Below are 14,673 nucleotides of genomic sequence, written 5' to 3' on the forward strand. Positions count from 1 at the left end.
TACACACACATCCCCTCACACACATTCCCACACATCCCCCCTTCATACACACACACACACACACACACACACACACACACACACACACACACACACATCCCCCTCCCCCACACGCACACCCCTCCACACATACACACACATATCCAACCCCCCCTCCTCCACATGCACACCCCAACCCCTCCCACACACACACATATCCACCCCCCCCCCAACCCACACAGACATCCATACACACACATCCCCCCACACACATCCCCCACACACATCCCCCCACACACATCCCTACACACACATCTCCTCACACACACACACATCCCCACACACAAACCCACACCCACACACACATCCCCCCCTTCACACACACACACACACACACACACACACACACACACACACACACACACACACACACACACACACACACACACAAACACACATCCAACCCCCCTTCTCCACACGCACACCCCTCCACACATACCCCCCCCCCCCCACATACACACACACACACACACACACACATCCAACCCCCCTCCTCCACACGCACACCCCAAACCCCCCCCCCCCCACATACACACATATCCACCCCCCCCCACACCCACACACACAAGCACCCCCCACACCCCTCCACACATACACACACACACCCCACCTCCACACATAAACACACACACATCTGCCCACCCCTCCATACGCACACCACAATCCCCCCCCCCCCCCCGCACACTCACACACAAATCCACCCCCACCCCCCAGCCCCCCCCCCACACACTCACACACAGACAGACATCCACACACACACACATCCACACATCCACACACACACACACACACACACACACACATTCCCACATGTGTATACACCCCCACCCCCACACAGACACACACACACACACACACACACCCCACCTCCACACATACACACACACACATCTGCTCCCATTCCATACGCACACCCCAACCTCTCCCCCCCCCCCCCCGGACGGGGACACACACACACACACACCCACACACACACAGACATCCACACACACGCACATCACACATCCACACACACACACATCCCCCATCCCCCTCCCCCCCCCACACACACACCCCACATCCTCTCCCACACAAACACCATCCCCCCCCACAACCCACCCCACACAACACACACACGCATGCCCCATCCCCCACCCACATACACATCTCGTTTTTTCATTTCTGTTCCTTACAATTCTATCCCTCTCTTCACACACACACACACACACACACACACACACACACACACACACACACACACACACACACACACACACACACACACACACACACACACACACACACACAATTGTACAGTATCGGTTGTCCTAAAGTTAAATAATTTAAAGGATTGTTGTAAATGATGTTAATTTTACAACATCCCATATTCAACTTAATGTAAATTGTAAACCTCAAACATAGTTTCTCTACCTAAAGCAAGAGCCTTAACCCGTAAGCAATTGACTAGTTTCCCGACTGCACGGATCATCAGCTGGGTAACGTTCTTCCTCGAGGTTTCATCCTTCCAGCCCAGGACCTCTCCAAACGGCGGATCCACAACCTCGATCATGGATCCACATCAATTGATGGTAAATTAGTGGATCCACAACCTCAGTTGTGTCCAGGCAGTCAGTCAACCCATCAATGCAACCTCACTTATCCCAACTTTACTTGCAATAGGATTTAATGTGTTATCATATATTCATAACTTTCCTTACACACTCTATAATATGATAATGTCATTAAATCATTCACATCTTACCCTTCAACACATCAATCGACCAAACAGCATGACCACACACCTACCTTTCTATCAAACTGCACTTCGAATGTTCAAACTGTCATTTATAACGGTTTTTGGCATGCTGCCGTATCCTAGCAACCACTGATTCCTAGCAACATTAATTTGTCGTATATTTAATTATTATATTGTACTGTATTTACATAAAGATCTCATGAATAACATTATATTGTACTGTACTTGTATTATATTGTACTGTAATATAATATTATATTGTACACGTCGAATGTTCAAACTTGTCATTTATAACGGTTTTTGGCATGCTGCCGTATCCTAGCAACCACTGATTCCTAACAACATTGATTTGTAGTATATTTAATTATTATATTGTACTGTATTTACATAAAGATCTCATGAATGATATTTTTACTATTCGTATTGTATTTCACTAATTCGATTTGGTGTCGTTTTGTGATTTTAAAGAAAACTTTTAATCGACCGACTGTAGCTCCCTGCGCTAACATACGTCTGACTAGTTGTTGTAATCTATTGGCCAGTTCAGAGCTGTGTGTGGTTGCTCTCAGTCCTAATTATTTCACCTGCAACCGTACCATAAAATAGCTTTTTGGGAATGTTGCTGTCTAAGAAAGGCATTCGGACAATGTGGAATGGAAATGCATCTCGTTTATCAAATAATTTGGTGTGAAATTTATTATTATGGATGTCAATTTGTAATTCCAAAAAGGAAACTGAAGTGGAAGTTTGGTTTTCCTTTTTTAATTTAAGGTCTTTTGGATATATGTCACCATGAAGCTGCTCAAATATAAATCCATCATTAATTGCCAACAAATCATCAATGAACCTGAAGATGTTTCCGCATCTTCGTGCAGTTGTTAATTTATTCCTGCACATGTTCTGGACCCAATCAAACTCGTACATGTGCAGAAACAAATTTGCAAAGAAAGGGGCGGATCCGAACCCATGGGTATGCCCACTGTCTGCTGGAGTATCTTGTTGCCAAATGTAAAGAAACTGTTGTTTAGCATAAATCGAATACTTTCTTTGAGTTTACTTTTTGAACAACTGCATGAATATTGATTATCCTTTACAGACCAGTGTGCTCTGTTTTGATATTCATTAATGTATACTCTATTACCTCCTGCAAATGCTTTATCTATTGCTCTGTCCAATGCGGTTACCAGCTTGTCATGTGGAATGTTTGTGTACAATGTGGAAAAATCAAAGGTTGAAAGACATTTTGCTTTACCCTTGTTATTAATGTTGTGGACACTGTCGATTACCGGTTTGGAATTGTCAATGATCCAGAATTTCTTAATACCAGAATAAAACTTCACTTTTTCATGGTAGTTTTTAAAGCATTTATAGATTAGTTTTATTTCATTGCCGCTGTAATACTGCCCGACAAAGGTTTCAAACTGCATTCTCTGCTTGCGATGATGAACCTCATCTTACAAGGGTGTTTGTGCATTTTTGGGATCCAGTAAATGAATGGTAATTTATGGTGTTTATCCGGAACTAGCAGTCTTCTCACCATTGAGTGATTTGTATGGTGTTGTATCAAGTCTGTTTTGTTATCGTTACTTATTTTGTAGATCTTTGAAATTCCCGTGTCGAAGCCCAATTCTTCCAAAAGTGTTTGAATGTGGAATGTTTTACATACAAATGCAATATTATTATTTGCTTTGTCAATTGGAACAATAACACATTGTGTTTGAAGCTGCCTTAAGCAATCACGTGTCTCTGGATTGTTTAAAATTGCCTTCGGATTATTGATTCGAACTTTTCTTTTCAAATCAACAACTCTCCTTTTCACATGTTTCTCCACCTCCTCCAACCATAAAGCCATTTGTGTGTTTGGTACTTTATGTTTATCAATTTGTTCTCTCATCCAATCGCCCAGTCCCGTCATTGTAAGTTCCATTGCTTTATTCCAGTTTATTCTTTTATTTTCTCTATAATTTGGTCCCTTTGTAAGTAATGCACGTAATCTTTTATCTTTCACTATTCTGAGATCACCTGTGATGACGTGTTTATGATGTGGATCTTTGAATGTGGAATGTTCACAATTACAATGACGTGTGTTATTTAACCATTCCTCCACATCTATAGATTGCACAGTGTCCTTGTAGTTGAAGATCTTTCCCCGAATTGAATTTCCCAAAGTGTACACAACTCTTGGTCACTCTCTCTGTTGTATTGTTTCTGGAAGTTTACTCCACACTTCCTTATGTTGAAGTATTTTCTCGATATTTATCATTTCCACCCCTTTGTTATCAAACATAATTTTGATGATATCATTGTCTTTTCTACGATCCACTTTTTTAGGTTTCTCTTTGTACATTTTATGATCAATCATGTCCAGAATTGCTTCCATGTGTTGGATTGGGAGTTCCTCTTGATCGTCCTCTTCCATTAATCTGTTCACGATTTGCCAAACTTCTTTCAGTTTTTTTTTTTTTAAAGTATTGATCTTAATTCTGCTGCCGTTAAGTAATGTGCAGATATTGGATTTGTTAAGATCTAACCATTCATTTACAATTTGTTGTGGTGTGTCTATAATTGGACATTTACGTCCATAGTTATGTACACTGTGTCTCTGAGAGTCTCGTGGTAAGGTGTTAAAAACAGAGGCGATGATGTTTTGTCCATTTTGCTGTGTATATGTGTCATTAATTCTTTCATTTAATCCATAAGGGTAAGCAGTTCTTAATTCTTTAATCCAGAAAAGTTCTCTGCGCTTACGTAATTGTGTTATTGTTTTATCTTCCATCCCATTCTTTTTACGGCCATTTCCGCTTATCTTTTCTATAACCTGAACACTGAAGCTCGCATTTTCACAATATCCAGAAGTAAAATGATGGGTAAGTAGTGGACAACCAGTAGTTCGATCTGGGTTTTTCATGCCGCTCCTATGTGCATTCATTCTCACATAACATCTCTGCATTGTTTCACCAACATATTGCATCGCACATTTGCTACAGGTCAATAGGTAAACTATATTTGAGGTTTTACATGTAATTAATTCTTTGGTTTATTTTAACTTGTAACATCTAGTCTAGCCGTTACTGTACAATTAATCATATTGTTTGTGGTAAATATAAGACAAGTTTTGCAATTGCAAATCCCACATTTACGCACTTTGACTTCGGACAAGTGTTCCTGATTGGCTAACCCAGAATGGCCACCTCCTACAGCCTGGATATCTGAGTTAACTACAGCATTACCTTGTCGAGGAACACAAATCCTCTAAGGAGGGTTAGTCCCCAGGGAGGCTAGTTCAGCTGGGGGCTGCCCTGCTTTACCTTTCATTTTGTATCATTTCATCATTTTCATGTTTTGAAATGTCGTTGAACAAACATAAAATATCATATAAATGTAGTTTAACAAACACATTAAAATCACATCAACATAGAAGAAACATATAAATATATGAGAAACAGTATAGTGGATTTTCCACCAAAAGATAATGACAAATTATCTTTGTAAAGTGAGACTTTGTAAAGAGACTGTGGAAAGTGGTTTTGTTCATCATGGTCATTTGTTTTGTTCAAAGTTCATCAAAGACACACACACTCTTACCTTTGGACACTGCTCGATCGATACGTTTTCCAGACTAAAGTCCAGGTGCGCTAAAAACGAGTTTGTTACCTGGTAAAAAGTCAGCCAAGTTTTAGGAATCCTTTTTAGCGTCACACGAATGTAAGTACAGGTGGGCATCGTGGGGAGTGGCGCATTTATTGTATATCAATAAATTATAAATAAAAAAAACGGGGAATATCAATTAATTATCTCATCATTTCTACCTCAAATTGAGTGCTACGTCACATAATGTCGGACATGAATTTACATTGATCATTTCACAGGGAATCACAGGTAATCACAGGATTTTTTTGATTCGATGAAAACTGTTATAATGCAAATATACAATGTATTATGCAAAAGTACAATGTATTATGCGAGTATCCTTGATGCATGTGTACACGTCACGAGATGTTGTTACGGGTGTTAACTTGTTGCACCGTAACACATACACCGCCTAGTGAGTGATAATGGCATGCATGGCAATACAGTGGTGACGTACTTCCTGGCTGCACGTTAGACATGACTTGCTTGAACTGACATCGGCTCCGTGTCGGCTGGATCTGAAACATCCTGGGTTTTGTAGATCAGTTTTAAAGTTCATCAAAGATACGGGGTTGGCAGTGTGAGTCTCTAGTTTTTCTAGTGTAAACCTCCTGGTTGTTTTGTTTGGATGTTAGGGTGCGTGGCGTATATAGAGCCTCGCGGCTCTGAAAGCGCCATTAAACCTTAAAAAAGAAGAAGAAAGAAGAAGGCTCCATGTCCTTTTCCACAAGCGGCTGATAAAGTGATCCGTTCTGATCTTCTGAGGAAAAGGTGTGTTCGAGATTCTCATTTTATTGTTAATACTGAGAAAGATCTTCCGTAAAACGATCATTTGAAGTGATTCTTCATCATATTAATAGAGAGATTGTGGCGGACACAAAAGCCCACTGGCGTGGTGACATCATTCCGCGCACCAAGTGGGCGGTGGCCACTCCCGAGGGGTAGGCGTGGCCTCATGATATACACCGGGCACGCAGCCCAGAGCGCGCGAGTGTTACAGTGAGCTCCTGAAATAAAGACGCTTATAAGTTACCGCTTGTCCACTTCCTCCTTGCTCGCAAGCAGCGCGCGTAACGCTGCGCTTTACTGGTGACCCCCTTGACGTTGGATCTGCCGGAGCGATCCTTCCACATGCGACGCCATTGCCATGGCCAATTTCATCAAACTTCCCGAATTTTGGGAGGCTCAGGCCGAAGTCTGGTTCGTCCAGGCTGAAGCCCAATTCCAGCTTCGGCGCCTCACCGGCGATGACACGCGCTATTGCCACGTCGTCGCCTCCCTCGGGCCCGGCACAGCCGCTCGAGTTGTGTCCATCCTTCGCCACCCACCGGACGGCCACAAGTACGAGGCACTCAAGCGGCTACTCCTAGCCACGTTCGGCCTCACGGACGACGCACGGGCCGACCGCCTCCTGGATCTCCCCGAGCTCGGTGACACGCGCCCGTCGGTCCGAATTGACCATATGCTGTCACTGTTGGGCGACGAAGCCCCCGGTTCTCTATTCCGGGCGCTTTTCCGTCGCCAACTTCCAGCGCAGGTTCGCCTCGCGTTGGCCGGGACCGGGCTAACGGAACCCCGAGCATTGGCAGCCGAGGCGGACAAGTACTTCGCCGCTTCGGACACGTGGGCGAGAGTCGGCTTGGCCATCACGGCCCTCGTGGCTGATGCTGCTGATGCTGCTGCTGATGCTGCTGATCCACAGCATCAGCTTATACAGCATACGCAGCATGCTGATATGCACCTCGTGACTGCCGCCACGCCCCGCCCACCGCCGCGGCAAAAACCGCCACCGCGGGGAAACCTGCCAACTCCACCGGCCTGGCGGAGCCAGCCGCGCTCCTCCAGCTCCACCACCTGGTGCTGGTTCCACGCCAAGTTCGGCCACGAAGCTCGGCAGTGTCATCTGCCATGCTCCTTCAACAGGTCGGGAAACGCCTGGGCCGGCGCTCAATAGTGGCGATGAGCGCCGGCCGTTCGAGCAGCCTGCTGTTCATAACGGACACCTTCTCCGGGCGCCGTTACCTGTGCGACACGGGAGCGCAGGTGAGTGTCGTTCCCGCCGGCATGTCAGACAAGCACGCCGCGGGTGGGGGCCCCGCGCTGCTTGCCGCGAATGGGACGCCCATCCGTACATACGGAAAACGCTGCCTCTCTCTGCGGTTCAGAGGGCAGGTTTTCCGATGGACGTTCGTCACCACCAACGTGCCCATGGCACTGCTTGCTGCGGACTTCCTGTGCGCTAATGGGCTCCTGGTCGACGTCAAGCGCAGACGTCTTGTCCAGGCCGAGACGTTCAGCTCGCTCGCTTGTGCGTTGCCCAGCTCAACGAGCCGCTTGCCAAGCGGCTTGCCGAACGGTTCGGTTCCGGCCACGTTGGTCTGTACGCTTCCGGCAGCGGACGCATTCACCCGCCTCCTCGCCGGCTTCCTGGCCCTCACGCGGCCCACCTTCTCGGCGGGGGCCGTCAAGCACGGGGTGGCCCATCACATCCCCACCGTCGGGCCACCGGTCTACGCCCGGGCACGTCGCATCGAGCCGACGAAGCTGGCGGTGGCAAAAGTGGAGTTCGCTACCCTGGAGCGACTCAGCATCGTTCGGCGCTCAGAGAGCGCTTGGGCGTCGCCACTGCACATCATGCCGAAGCCCGGCAGGGGATTGCGACCGTGCGGGGACTATCGCCGTCTCAATGATGCCACGACTCCCGACCGCTACCCCGTCCCCCACATTCAGGACTTTTCCGCCCGTGTGGCGGGCATGTCCTTCTCGAAGGTGGACCTCATACGCGGCTACCATCAGGTCCCCGTCAGGCTGGAGGACGTCCCGAAGACGGCGGTCATCACGCCATTCGGACTCTTCGAGTTCCTGCGCATGCCCTTCGGTCTGAAGAATGCGGCTCAGGCGTTCCAGCGACTGATGGACAGCATCCTGCGTGACTTGGATTTTGTCTACGTCTACCTGGACGATATCCTCGTCGCCAGCACGTCCCGCGAAGAGCACCTACGCCACCTCTGCACGCTCTTCGAACGCCTGGGCTAGCATGGCCTGATTGTGAACCCCGCAAAGTGCCGGTTCAGCGCCACCATAATCGATTTTCTGGGGCACCGTGTCACCAGGCACGGAGCCGTCCCCCTGCCGGCCAAGGTGGAGGCGGTGAAGGGGTTTCTGCACCCCCGCACGATCAGAGGGCTGCAGGAGTTCCTGGGCATGGTGAACTTTTACGACCGGTTCCTGCCCCGTATCGCCCAGCTCCTGCGCCCCCTGCACGAAGCTCTCCGAGGTAAGCCGGGCAAAGGCGACGTTACCTGGACCGAGCAGATGGACACGGCGTTCAGGGGCGCGAAGCTCGCCTTGGCTAACGCCACCATGCTCGCGCACCAGGCGCCCGATGCACCGATCGCCCTCACCACCGATGCCTCGGACTACGCAGTGGGCGGGGTGCATGAGCAATGGGTGCGTGGAGCTTGGCAACCGCTGGCGTTCTTTAGCCGGCAGCTTCGCCCGCCCGAACGCCGTTACAGTACCTTCGACCGCGAGTTGCTCGGGCTTCACTTGGCGGTCAGGCACTTCCGCCATCTTCTCGAGGGCCGTGCGTTCACTGCCTTCGTCGACCACAAGCCACTGATCTTCGGGATGGGCAAGGTCACCGAGCCGTGGTCGGCCCGGCAGCAGCATCACCTCTCGGCCGTGTCCGAGTACACGACGGACATCCAGCACGTCGCGGGGAAGGACAACCCGGTGGCGGATTGCCTTTCCCGGGCCGTCGCCCACGCAGTCCACCTCGGCATCGACTATGCCCGGATGGCAGCGGACCAGGCCGCTGACCCCGACGCCCAGGCCTTGCGGACCGCCGTCACCGGCCTCCGCGTCACCGAGTTGGCGTTCGACGGCGTGGGCACGGCCCTCTTGTGCGACGTCTCCCTCGGGTGTCCTCGCCCCATCGTGCCCACGGGCTGGCAGCGCCAGGTGTTTGACGCAATCCACGGCCTGTTCCACCCGGGCGTGAGGGCCTCCCAAAGGCTGATCGCCGACAAGTTCGTCTGGCATGGCCTCCGGAAGGCCGTCCGCGGCTGGGCCAGGACGTGCCTCGCACCAAGGTGCACCGGCACACCCAGGCCCCGTTGGCTCCATTCACGGTGCCGGAACGCCGGTTTGACCACATCCACGTGGACATGGTGGGACCTCTGCCCCCCTCGCAGGGTTTCACCCACATCCTCACCATGGTGGACCGCACCACCCGGTGGCCAGAGGCCGTGCCCTTGGCGTCGACAACGGCGGCCGATGTCGCGCAGGCTTTCATCGCCACCTGGGTCGCCCGGTTCGGCGCCCCCTCAGACATCTCGTCCGACCGCGGCCCCCAGTTCACCTCGGAGCTCTGGGGGGCGGTCGCGCAGAGGCTCGGGGTCCGGCTGCACCGAACCACGGCCTACCACCCCCAGGCTAATGGCCTGTGTGAGCGATTTCACCGCTCATTGAAGGCCGCGCTCCGGGCCACCCTCCGCGACGGTGGCTGGGTCGACAGGCTCCCCTGGGTCCTGCTGGGCCTCCGGACGACGCCAAAGGAGGACCTGCGCGCATCTGCGGTGGAGTTGGTCTTCGGGCAACCGCTGCGGGTGCCGGGCGAGTTCCTCCCCGACTCCACAGCACCATGGTCCGCGGCACAGCAGCGCTCCGCTCTGAAAGAGACCACCCAGAGGTTCGCCCCTGTGCCAACGGCATGCCACGGGCACCCACCGACGCACGTCGCCCCGGAGCTTCGCACAGCGGAGTACGTCTTCGTCCGCCACGATGCACACCGGACACCACTGCGGCCACCGTACGACGGGCCTTTCCACGTGCTGGAGACCGGGGCGAAGCACTTCACCCTGGACATCGGCGGTACTCCTGACCGCGTTTCGGTAGACCGCCTCAAGCCGGCCCACCTCGACGTGGACCATGGACCATCCACCGCCAGTGGCCCGACCCCCACGTCGGGGCCGCCCCCCTGCGGGCGGACCCCCGTCACCGCCCAGCCCCGCCGCCACGCCACCCCCCGGTCCTGCACCCATCCCAGGGGCAGCCAGGGGCATCCCACCTGGCATCCCTGCACCCCGGACGACGCCGATCGCCAGGGGGCGCTTTGGCCGGGTCATTCGTCTGCCCCACAAACTGGCCCTCCAGGTGCGCGGGAATTCTGGGGGGGGGGGGCACGTGTGGCGGACACAAAAGCCCACTGGCGTGGTGACATCATTCCATGCAACAAGTGGGCGGTGGCCATGCCCGAGGGGTAGGCGTGGCCTCATGATATACACCGGGCGCGCAGCCTGGAGCACGCGAGTGTTACAGTGAGCTCCTCAAATAAAGACGCTTATAAGTTACCGCTTGTCCGCTTCCTCCTTGCTCGCAAGCAGCTATAAGATAGAGCGAACATTATTCTACTTCATTACCTTTGAAACTAATCCTGGTGTTGGCTTCATGGTTAATGTGGCTGCTTTAAGATGTTACTGTTCGGGTGACGTCGTTTAAATAACACAAGGTGGGTTGACTCAGCGCGTCATCCTTTTGAAGTCGGCAAAATGAGTACGAGCCTCCTGGAAACATGGGGCACTGCATCAGCGTTGGGGGAAACTGGAAATGGGTTGTTTTTGGGGGAAATGGTCCGAGATTATGGTGACATAAATAATCAATTTTCAACCGATTCACTTGATGTGTGTTTAGATATTGTTGCGGATATGGGATTTGCAACCATCCATATCCGCTTGTAAATATTCCCCTATTTCCTCAATACTTCCCAACTATCCCCAATCCCCCATTCCCTAGTTCCATTTTCTGTAAACAACACTCTGTAGACCCGACCTCCCCCTAGTTCCCCCATTAAATGTCGTGCCCAGGTTCACCGCATCTCATGTAAGACAACTATAGGACATCTTACTAGTTATTCTTAGTCTATGTCAGTTAAGGACTCGTTTCCATTAATTCTGACCCTTCGTTGCACCAGAATGTGATTGTATGGCACCGTTAGGAAGTTTAGGACCTCCCAATACCTCCCCGCAGCTCTTCCTCACGGTTCAGCAACAACAACAACAACAACAGCAACGGCAGCGGCGTGCACAGGGAGTGCGTGTCCTCACTCCGGCTTGGTTGGTAGGGGGTGTTGGGAGGGCATGAGGCCTTCCCAACGAGCTGCCATCGAACATGTGCTCGACGGGGTTACAAAATAGGGGCTCCCTGTCAGCTCCACGTCAAGGGCGGAGCCCGGTAACCCCCGCACCCAATGGTAGCGGCGGACCGGCCCCAGGGGGGCGGAGCCAACCAGCCGAGGGCATGTCACTCCCCGCTGAGCATGCGCAGGAAGAGGGAGGTGACGTCAGATGCGCGCTGAGCTTGGAGCAAGCAAGACGTACCCTCCGAGCGCTGTGAGGCCTCCCCGCATCTTCTGGACTGGACCGTGCTTTATCCTGTCCCCGAGCCAAGGTGCACCTTGTGTCGTCGAACTACCTGTCCCTCCCTGCCATCAATCCCTGTGTAAGTCAGCCTTGTTCCGTTTGTCTGTGGTCTGTCTGGGGTAAGATAAGACGGTAATTAAGTGCCCATCTCTTCTGTGTCTTTACCTCACTCTGCCTTGTAATCTACCCCTTTTCTCCACCACTGTAATTATACCCTCCTCCGGAGGTCTTGAGAACTGTACCCCTTGCGTCGTTTCCTCTTTCCCAGTCGTCGTGTCCTTTCTATCGTTGATTTGGCATAGCGCGATTTGGTCAATGTCTGGGTGGAATCGGGGTCTAGTCGGGGAATAACTGTTCGGTCGTGGCAATACCACCACTCGGTAAATAACATCTAAACCGCGTCCGTAACAATTGGTGTCGGGAGTGAGATACGGACCCGAAGCGTGCTTAACGCGCTCAAAATTACAAGTAACCGAAATTTGATTTTGTTTTACAAAAAACCCGAATTTTGAAAGTCGCGCTATGGGAGATCAAGACTGCTGGGTTCCGGTAGAGGAGAGTGAGGCAGGGTCGATCCAGGACCAAATTGAGGGACATGAGAGCGAAGCAGTGAGGGCGGCAGGTTCGCAAAATGGCATCCTCGCGCACGAGGTTACGGGCGCGCAAAATGGCGCCTCGCACATGGCTACGGCGACCGCGCCCGCGACCGTAGCAGCGCCGCTGGTGGATTTGAACCTTTTTTTTATACAAATGAAGGCCCTTATGGACAAGAATAGCGAAGAAATGGAAAGCAGAATGATGGGGGTAATGGGGAACCGGATGGATGCTCAGAGTGAGCAAATGAGGGCTGATAGTGAGCGATTGGGGGGCAGAATGGGGGGCAAAATGGGAGAAATGGGGGAACGGCTAGAAACTAAATTAGAGGGGTTAGACAATGGGATAGAAGGGGTGAAACATGGGTTAACGGGGGTAGAAAACAGAATGGCCGCTCAAGAGAATCAAATAGAAGGGGTGAAACATGGGTTAACGGGGGTAGAAAACAGAATGTCCGCTCAAGAGAATCAAATAGAAGGGGTGAAACATGGGTTACTGGGGGTAGAAAACAGAATGGCCGCTCAAGAGAATCAAATGGAAGGGATGAAAAAGGGGTTAGAGGGGTTAGAAAACAGTATGGAAGGCAAATTGAGGGACATGAGGGACCAAGCGGAAAGGGAAGTTTAAAAAATGGGGCAGCAGATAGAGGGGGTCAGAATGGGGGTAGAAACTAAATTGGATGCTCACAGGGAGGAAATGGAGCAGATGAGGGTGGCATCTGGGCAGGAGATGCAAGTGATGGGAGAGGAGATCAGAAGAGGTGTGAGTGAGGAGGTCGGAGGAGTGCGCGAGGAGGTGAGGCACTGTAAGGAGCGCATGGAGAAGGAGGTGAGAAAGGGGACTGTAAAATTGCAAGGTGGTATAGAGGAGTTGACGCTGGGAGTAGAACAACTGACAGTGGGACAAAAGGAGTTGGGGGATCAGGTAAAGAAGAACACAGCGGTAATAGAGGGTTTAAAATCGACACAGAAGGAGATGAAAAAGGACGTAGGGGTAATTAAAAAAGAGTGTCAGACGGTACATGAGGACCTGACGAGGAAAATGAACAAGGTGGTAGAGGTGATGGAGGTTAAGGACCGGCAGGTGAGGACGCACATAGAAACGGTCAAGGTGGCCTTAGAGGACGAGCTTGAGGAGACGCACCGGGAAATAAAAGAGGTGAAGCAGAAATTAGAAGAAGTGGAAGAAGGGGTAAGCGAAATTAAGAAGCGATGGAGAGGGGATAAGAAAGAGATCAAAGAGGAACTAAAATAATTGGTCCAAAGTCTGTGTTTGGATCGTGATGATGTGCTCATTAACCGGATGAGGGATTCGCAGGTGATGGAGGAGAAGCGAAGAGAAAGAGGACCCGGTGTAAGTGGTGACCAATATGGTCGTGCGTATGATGCGCCAGGTGATTTAATAAGCTTGGGGGTCGAGATGGACCCGGGTGTTCGTGAGAGGCCGTTGGTGAAGTGTGCGACAGGTCTGGTGTGCGAAAAAGGAGGTGTGCGAGAAAGTCCAACTCTGGGGTGTGTGAGGAAAAAGTGCGTGCCAAGGAGTGAGGGTGCTGTCGAGAGTGAGTCGGTCGTAGCGCGTGTGCGAGGGAGCACATGGAAGCGTGGAGTGAGGAGTGTTACAGAGGATGTAACGGAAGAATGCACGCCTGTGGTGAGTGTTACAGGGGATGTAACAGGAGAGGATGCGCGAGCAAGGTGTGTAATGGACGGGTGCATGGGGAAAGAGTGCGCTGTCAAAAGTAAGGAAGAGTGTACACCTGTGGTGAGTGTTACAGAGGGTGTAACGGGAGAGTGTGCGTGAGAAAGGTGTGTAACGGATGGGTGCATGAGGAAAGAGTGCGCTGTCGAGAGTAAGGGTGAGTGCGCTGTCAAGAGTGGAGGTGAGAGTAGTAAGAGTGACACGGAGCGTCAGTTGGTTGTGACAGGTGAGAAAGGAAGCACACCTGGAATGGTAGAGCGTGCGTGGGAATGCACGCTGGAATTGGTAGTGAGGCACGTGGTTGGGTGTGCGAGTGAGAGCACACCTGTGATCGTCACAGAGGAGGTGACCGAGGAGGGGGCGTGAAGAGGTGTGTTGGTGAGGTGTGCGAGTGACGAATGTGTGCCAAGGTGTTCGGTGGTCAGGTGTGTGACCAAGTCTGTGAGTGGAATGAGTGTACCTGGGTGTGTAAGAGAAGGTGCAATGACCAAGAGCAGGGAAACGGCTGGATGTATGAGCGAGAAAGGGGTAGCGTATGCGTGTAAGCATGCAGGT

At 51.3% G+C, this 14,673-nt stretch overlaps 1 protein-coding gene across 1 annotated transcript in view; it reads left to right on the top strand.

Moving 5' to 3' along the window:
• The first annotated feature begins 6,122 nt into the window (after window positions 1-6,122).
• Window positions 6,123-14,673, top strand: part of LOC137418249 (uncharacterized) — a 54,988-nt gene continuing 46,437 nt past the window's right edge. Inside the window, exon 1 of the mRNA XM_078770664.1 lies at window positions 6,123-6,175. The gene's annotated coding sequence lies outside the window, so the exon portion shown is untranslated. The remainder of the gene's footprint in view (window positions 6,176-14,673) is intronic.

This window comes from Myxine glutinosa, chromosome 1 (assembly GCF_964187855.1).
Source record: "Myxine glutinosa chromosome 1, kmMyxGlut1.1, whole genome shotgun sequence".
NCBI lineage: Eukaryota > Metazoa > Chordata > Myxini > Myxiniformes > Myxinidae > Myxine > Myxine glutinosa.